The sequence below is a fragment of the Phacochoerus africanus genome, chromosome 2 (assembly GCF_016906955.1).
Source record: "Phacochoerus africanus isolate WHEZ1 chromosome 2, ROS_Pafr_v1, whole genome shotgun sequence".
Classification (NCBI taxonomy): Eukaryota; Metazoa; Chordata; class Mammalia; order Artiodactyla; family Suidae; genus Phacochoerus; species Phacochoerus africanus.
Window position 1 is genome coordinate 54,065,433 of NC_062545.1, and position 8,968 is coordinate 54,074,400.

Below are 8,968 nucleotides of genomic sequence, written 5' to 3' on the forward strand. Positions count from 1 at the left end.
CTGGGGTCAGCAAACCACAGCCTGTGGGCTATATCCAGTCTGTTGCCTATTTCTGTATGTAACATTTTATAGGAACCCAGACACATTCCTTGGCTTATATACAATATTGTCTGTGGTAGCTTTCAAATTATAATGGCAGATCTAAGGTGTTACATCGAAGATGCTGTGGCCTGCAAAGCCAAAAATATTTACTAACTGACCCTTTACAGAAAAAGTCTGCTGACTGCCCCAATGTGGCGTGATGTATATGATAACAGAGAGCTGTTCTACAGTCAACAGGGGCTGGTTACCCTGTTGAATATAGGGAAGCGGCTGGATTACCAAGGAGCACCTGCACAGAGCAGGAAGCACAGTGGATCAGCCAGGAATAGCAGCAAAGGCAGAGGACAATGGTAAAAGGTTGGGGGGGACTTTGGGGGGAGGCTTCTTAGAATGGTTAGGTCTCAGGGGAGGACAAAGGTGTTATGGGAGATGGAACTGAGAAAGGGCAAATGTCCATAGGTTATAAGGAGATCATGCTGGATTTATTTTATAGGCAATGCAGGTTCTCTCTCTCTCTCTCTCTTTTTTTTTTTTTTTTTTTTGTCTTTTTAGGGCTGTGCCTGTGGCATGTGGAAGTCCCCAGGCTAGCAGTTGAATTGGAGCTGTAACTGCCAGCCACAGCCACACAGAATCCAAGCCACGTCTACAACCTACACCACAGCTCATGGCAATGCCAGATCCTTAACCCACTGAGCAAGGCCAGGGATCAAACCCGCGTCTTCACGGATACTAGTCAGACTCGTTTCCGCCATACCACAATGAGAACTCCTTCTATAGGGTTTTAAGCAGAACAGGCAACAGAAAATAGATTGAAAAGAGGTGAGCAGAAAAACCAGTTAAGATGCCATTGCATTGAGATAAACAAGATTTCAAGCAAGAGATAATGACTCAAAAAAAAAAAAGGGCAGTGGAGGTTGGCTGGTGAGGAGGATTAAAAGGTCTCAAAGAAAACAAATTAGCCAATGTCAACCTATCACATATATTCAGTGAACACTCTATGTGGCGTAGTAACTGCAGTGGCCAAAGCAGGCGACACTGCTCTGTTCTAATCCATCCCAAAAGACTCAGGCAAGGACTACTGTGGGTCTCAAAGAGGAAAATCTTTGGTCGGCCTTTATAAAATAATTATAACTAAACATTGTTCAATGGTAGCTGGTGAAATAAGTAGAAGAGGTGACCTAATGGTTGATCATAGGGACCCCTTTACTCACTATTTGATCACTTGCCCAGCTTGCTTTTCCCTTGATGAGAACTGCCAAGCAGGGCAGGCAGGACACCAGCTGACAACAAGCACAGGCTTTGCAACCAGATTGACCTCAAGCTTGTCCTGACACATTCACCTCATTGCTCTGGGCCCTTGTGCAACCTCCTTAGCCCTTTTGTTTAAAATTTTTGTTATAGTTGATTTGCAATGGTCTGTCAATTTCTGCTATATAGCAAAGTGACCCAGTCATACATTTATATACATTCTTTTTCTCACATTATCTTCCATCATGTTCTATCACAAAAGACTGTATATAGTTCCCTGTGCTATATACAGCAGGACCTCACTGCTTATCCATTCTCAGCCAACAGAGAAGCCTCAACCCACCTCTACCAAACAGGTGAGATCCCATTTCTGTTGGCACCTAACACAACTTAGTAATTGAGGAACTGAGTGCACTGTTTCATGTCTGTTTTCCAAATAGAGTGAAGGCTCAAGATATCCAAGGCCAGGGCACTGTTGACCTCCTCAGGGCCACCACAGTGCCAGCACACGATAAGGGGCAGACGTATTTGTTGAACAAATAAGAGAGGGAGTAGAAATCAAGAAGAAAGAGGGGGAAGGAAAGGGAGAGAAGGCAAGACACAGAACCCTTCCCTGTTCTCCCTCAGCCTCTCAGCACTGCTGCCCCTACCTGACTGTTCAGAAAGGGATGATGGAGGGGGATTAAGTGGCTGGTGAGGAAGGCACGTGTCTCTGTTCCCTGAAGAAACCTTTTGAGGGTCCAAGGTGTTCAGACCCTCCACCCAGCTGGGACCAACTTCCTTGGACTTCATTTAGCAACAGTCACTTCCTTGGCAGTGACTAGCTCAAAAAAGGCAGACTCCTCAGGCCTGGGAATGGGGGACTGATTAACTGGAAGTTCTGGCTGCCAAGGGCCAGGACCAAGGCAAATCGTGGCAGGGTAACACTACCACTCAAGGGGACATTGTCCAGAAGTTCATTAAATTCAAATTCTCTCATGAGCAGCAATTTTTTTTTTTTACACAAAATTTGGGCTTAGAAATCTCAATGGAAAGCTTTGGTTTTAGCAACCTGGGTTCATAGCAAATGTACATTCTAGGGCAGAAAGCTGAAATTTTGAAACTGAAAAAAACTTTGTAAATGAACCATATTTTAATTTAAAAAAAAATTTAAATGGAAAAAAAAACCCTCACATCTAAAAATTGCTTAAAGCACCAAAATAATATTCAGCCATTTTAACATAAGTCTTTCCAAAATATATTACACGCCCCAAGCCATGGTAAACAGAGTAGACATGCCACACCTTTTCTTGGTGACCAGGGCCATTGTGAACAGTGCTGGTGATTGTGCCAACTTGTGGGCACAGGTAATTATTTCTCTAAGGGCCCAGACTTCTCAAGTGTTCTAACCTGTGGGAGTTCTGACTCTCTTTCTTGACACTTCCCTCTAGTGGCTATAACTGACCTATCAAACTGTTGCCTCTTACACCAAAAGGCACCCCCAAAGAGGTATGTGTTCTACTTGATATTTCTTCTATTTCTGCTAACTGTGGCTGCCTCTGTTTTCCTCTGCTGCTTCTCAAGTTGCTTTGTAATTCTTCCCACTCTCTGCACTGTCTTCCTGCCACCCCTCTATTCTCTGGTTAAAACTAGAAGAAAGCTACAACTTTCCAGAATAAATGAGACAACCTACTATCACACATAAAATTTAAGTCCCCTTCTCTAGAGTTAGAGACACTGGTATAAACTCATGCTTACATACAGAAACAGATGGCTGCCTATGGGACTATCTATAGAAGTATCTAGACACATACGTTAGTATATTTGTATATATATCCTTGTTTCTCTAGCTGACAAGGCATGGCAGCAATTGCATACCAGTAGCAACCAGCATATCTAGGACACAGATCACAGTTTCTAATACTATCCTTCAGTAAAAGGAACCAGGGATCCTTGGAGAAATGGTTTATTCTAGGTCTGGAAATATACAATAGGAGCCTAGAGTATCTCATAGTGCCAGAAAGCAAGGAAATATTCAAAAATCTTAAACCTATAAAATAGGGGAATGTCAAAGGGATTGGGGAACAAACTGACAGAGCTCCCAAGAATCAAAGTTAGAAAAACTTGAGCAACGAAAGAGATAAAATAATTTAGATTCTAACAAAGTGTAAACTAAATATCCATAAGTCCGTAGTGATATAAATAAGTAGATAAATATTGGGAGAGAAGGGACAAATCAAATATCCCACATAGAATAACTCCAAATAATTGACATAAATACCCTTCCCTCAAGGAGATGGAGCACAATTTCCCTCTCAAGCATGGGCTGTACAAAGTGAATTCCTTCCAAAGAGAGCAGCACAGAAAGGTGGTGGGGGGGGGAGGTAACTTTACAGTGGAGAAGCCTGACCAGCATGACCTTAGCCGGGTGATCCAGGTCAACATCAACAATGATGCTGATAAGATGTACCCTTCATATGATGTGCTAAGGACGGCAGCTCACCTCTTCCTCCCCAACATCCACAGTCACAATAGAATCATGAGAATCCCAGCAGACAAATCCTAATTGAGGTACATTGTTCCAAACACATCACCTGTCAGTATTCCCCGAAACTGTCAAGGTCATCTAAAGCAAGGAAAGTCCAAAAAAGGTGCCATAGCCGAGAAGAGCCTGTGAGACAGGATAACTAAGTGACTAGATGCAATGGATTTCTATTCCATGGGATCCTGGAATAGAAAGGGGACATGAGGGGAAGAGCAGGGAGATTTAAATAAGCTGTGCACTTTAGTTAATAGTATTAGTAATGTATCAGTATTGGTCCTTTCATGAAAACATATGGACTCATCTTACTCAGGTAAGATGTGAACGAATGGGATAACTGAGCATGGGGTGTGTGAGAACTCTCTGTACTAACCTGGCAATTTTTCTGGAAATCTGAAACGATTCTAAAATTAACCATTTAAGAAAAACTAAGTCAGGGGCCTCAAGGCTTGGGAAAGGAAGATTAAGCCCCCACCTCCACAGATGCTGCTGTTCTAGGGATGGGGGTTCTTGCCCATCCAGGTACACCCTGCCCTCAAAGGGCTGGCCCCCAATGGCAGGTCAGAACCCGCCTCATTCATGCACTTAGAACACTTAGAACACGACTCAGGGCTTGAGGGCTTTCAAACGGCTGTGCAATTATTTCCCATGTATGCTCTTGTCCAATTTATCCTACAAAACAACAAGTCTTGGAGGTATCAAGGAAGAAAAGCCTACTGGGAAAATAACCAAAACTCCTGTGACGTTAGGAAGCCAACTGGTGGGATATATTAGCCAAAGACCACTCCCTGTAGTTCTCATTTACAAGCTTCTCCGACTGGCTCCTAAACTAGCTTCCAGCTAAGAAAAATGTGTTAAAACATCCATAAAACAGTACTAATAATCCCTCCATCACCCACATCTAATTGAAGCTTATAAAGAGCGAGAACACCAAGTACTCCTTAAAAGGCAAAGGGAAAGAGGTTGGTCTTCCACAGCCAGCAGGGCCATGGGGTGGGGCAGCTCTCTCCTGGGCTCCCATGTACAGGGAGGGCACCAGGGTCCCTTAGAATCGCTGTGTTCTCCAGAGCCCAGGTCAAATCATGGCATGATTTGGATGCAGCAGGGAGGCTGGGCTTTAGTGAGGTCAGTGGGATTCCATTCTGCTCTCTCCTTTCTTGATTAAACCACTCTCACTTCTCCAACCAACTATTTTCTCCTATATAAATGATGAGCAATGAAACTCTTATTCTTATCCACCTAAGTAGCAGAACTGTGATAATTAGTGGAAAATAACTGCACAAACATAAGGAGGCTTCTCTTTCTTCAAGGCTTTCAGGGTATGTAATTTTACCGAAGAATTCTTAGAGAAGTAAATCAGGGCTTTAGAGTCAGTGGGTATGTCTTTGTCTTAGCCATTTACTTAACAAGAATCTTTCAATCCATGCTTTCTTTACATTCACCTCTCTGGTTATTAATTGGATAAGATCTTATTCACGGACCTAAACCATGGGCTCCTTTTTTTTTTTTTTTTTTTTTCATCTTCCAAGCCCTCCTCTCCTAGTCTGACCCCTTTCCCAGTACTCCTGGGAACACTGAAAGACTGAATTAACACTCTTAGCATGAAGACACATCATAAATGCCTTATTATAGAGCATATCTTAAATCGTTCATGGATGAAAAACTTAGAATCACTGAGAATTCTGGTAAGTTTGGTCTACACCACCTATTTACCTCCTCCACAATCAGAGATATTTAATTTTATTCCTGGGCAGGTGCACAGAGATTCATTGTTCACGTCCTACTGTGCTCACTCTCCCCTATTTTTAGGGCTTTGTTTTGAGTCTCATTTTGGCAACACCTACCCTAGGTCATTACCTCACTCCACCCCAGGACCATGCTGGTCCTTGGAAGTGGCCCGGAAATTCTTCTCATATCCACCTACCCACAGCCTACATTTCATCTCTGCTGTTGTCATGTTGGCTGCCCAGGCAGAGGTCTCAACTTTTCCCTCTGGTACTTTCCACAGTGCATACATACAGGGCTTTCCTGTTTCCAGTTTTCTGAGCATAACTTCAGGCAGGAGATGGCTTGTCTCAGGGGTAGAAACTGCCACTAGAAAAGGAGAGGTTAAAAGATCATGGAAAAGAAAAGGTCTTCCATGGAGTTCCTGTCATGGCGCAGTGGAAACGAATCTGACTAGGAGCCATGAGGTTGCGGGTTCGATCCCTGGCCTCGCTCAGTGGGTTAAGGATCTGGTGTTTTTGTGAGCTGTGGTGTAGGTTGCAGACATGGCTCAGACCTGGTGTTGTTGTGGCTGTGGCATACGCTGGTGGCAACAGCTCTGATTAGACCCCTAGCCTGGGAACCTCCATGTGCCGCCGGTGTAGACCTAAAAGGACAATAGACAAAAACAAACAAACAAACAAACAAAAAACAGCAAAGTCATGGAAGAAATAGAAGGGACCTGCCTGGGGTCTGAGGCACAGGTGGTTGAATTCCAGAGGGAGAGAAGGAGGAAAAGAGAGACTGAGGGGGATAGAGTGGAAAGGATATTAAGGTGGTTCATTCTCTTAGCATTTTTAAAATTTTTAATGAAAGGGAAAAAAATCCTTGCTGAGACTGCATTTGGGCAAGCATTTTGGAAAATAAGAGGAAATTAAGGAATAGCTATTGAGAACGGGATAAAGAATGTTTGGGGACAAGGGTTAGGATTTCACATATTAGGTCCCTCTGAGACCGGCTATAACTGCCAAGAACCTGGAATGGCACCTTATAGCCATTTGGGGAGGCTTCACATTATCATGCAGACTTTAAGCGTTTCCACAAAGTTTGTTTAAATGGGTCTGTGACCCCAAAAGTTAAGCTCCATTGCTTTAGACAATCATGTAACTTTTTCTGCCAGTGAGCATCTATCCTGGAATGTCTTTCAACCACAGAAGAGTTATGAAACCACCTCTATCTGGATTCAAAGTAAAAGACCTAAGGTGCTAGGGGAAAATGTTTACATTCTCATAATTCTCCTTCACCATGGGCATTATTTTGGGGTATTGCCAAGCACCAATCAGCTCTGGGTAGTGCCTGCGCTCCAAAATAATTCCACAAGAATATATTATTCTACGAACAATAAACTACTGTGATGTTTCTTAGTTCCAAGATCAGACCTGAAAGAACACCACCTCACTTGTTCGCTTGATTATTTTCTCATGAACTTGGAGTATTTGATTTATGCTCAACTATTCCTACATCTAAAAACATTTTGGTATTTTATAATCAAGTCTTAATCTTCTAACCTAGATGATTCAGGAAAAATACGTAATCCATCAAAATAACTCCAAACCATGTGCTTTTCTAATCACCCCCAAAATGGCATACAGTTTCCATCACGTTTGGATTGTAAAAGGCTTTGCAGTGTATGACCTTTGGCTTATTTCCAGTTCCCTTAGCTGTCAATGCTATTCTAATGCCATCTTCCAAAGGACCCCCGGCAGGATTTCACAGGGATGTCTGTGGGTTCAGATTAGCAGGAATAACCAATGAATTTATTAAGTAACAGCAATCCGCCTTGAAGTTTTTCCCAAGTGCCCATGTAATTCACCAGAATTCTATCTTTGAACAGGAAATAAGCTTGATGAAAAGAGGGAGGAAACAAAAGGTTTTAAGTGCTTACCAAGAGCCATACTTTGTATATATTATCTCATTTAAATTCAGGGCATTATTTATCATAAAGTAAGAAAATAATGGTTCATAGTTTCATAATTTATCCAAGGACAGAGTCAAGGATTAGACCTCAGGCAGGTCTGCCTCTCAAGCTCATGGTCTTCCCACCACTCCATTCTGTTGACTTCTACTGACTAATGATTATTAAAACTAAACAGCTCTAGAAGTTTTTTCTAACCAATTTCTACTGGGAATATGATCAAATATATATATAATTTACAATTATATGATTCACACAAATCCCCAATAATACACAGGATATGTATGAGTTTGGTCCATCAAGGCAGTGATTTCTTTAGGGAAAGAAATGTATCTTTCCCTAAACCACAGGTAAAAAGAATATACAGAAATAAGTTCTAATAACTTTCCAGACTTAGATTGAGTCTGGAAATTGGACTTTGGAAAAAGAAAAAGCATATCTAACTAAGTGGCTAAAAATAAGGAAAATTATCTCAAAGTAAATTTCCCTATGAAGACAGCTTTTCCAGGGTGAGTAAGAATTTATTATTCATATTGTTGGGAACAACTGCCCTTGTCTTGGTTCTATCTTTAGACTGTGCACACACTGTTGAATATAAAACATGTACAACATGTAATCTGCGAACATAATTCATCTCTGAAGAAGCAAAATAAAACCACCCCTTCAGAAATTCCTTTCTGGTGTCTTATTTTGTTTTTAAGAAGTCTATTTTTAAAGAAATAGAGGGCTTTACTATTCGATAGAATAATTTCTTTTTCTAAATGTCAGCTTACCCCTTAAATTACTTTTACTCTTCTACCACAAAAACAATACGTCTTTATCAATAAAAGACTTAAGATGTTTACCTCCTTCTAAATCCTTCCAAAGATTTTTCTATGCATACTGCAAGTGCTTCTCTTTTTCCTTATTCTTTTAAATGCATTCTACATCTCGCCTTAGTTTAAAAAAACAAAAAAAAAGCAGCAGTAACAAAAACAACAAACCTAGCTCAAAGGGAAGTAGGTGATGTGGTTGGTTAAGGCTCCTGAGTTAAACAAAGTTCATTTACAAGTCATGTGACCTCCACAAGTCAGATAAACTCTCTAAAGCTTAATTTTCTTATCCTTGACATAGGCATTCTAGTACTCCCCATGCAGAATCATCATGAAGATTACATGAGGTATATCAAACACATCTGGTACTACCTATCAGTCAATTAATGTTGGATGTCATTAGATCTTAATTTCAGAAGGGTAAAGCCCACTCATCTAAGACTGGGAATTTCCAGGAAACACAGTCATTAAGCATTTTCTATGCTGAAGTCACTGTCTATGCTGAAGTAGCATGATCAGTCAGACATCTCCTGAAGAAACATCTAGGGCGGTTCTCAGGGTCCCTGAGATCTTGTGAATAGTTCTACACCCATATAAAGTGAAAACATAAGACGACATTGCCTTTTTTTTCTTTTTTTTTTTCTTCCTTTTCTGGCCACGCCTGCC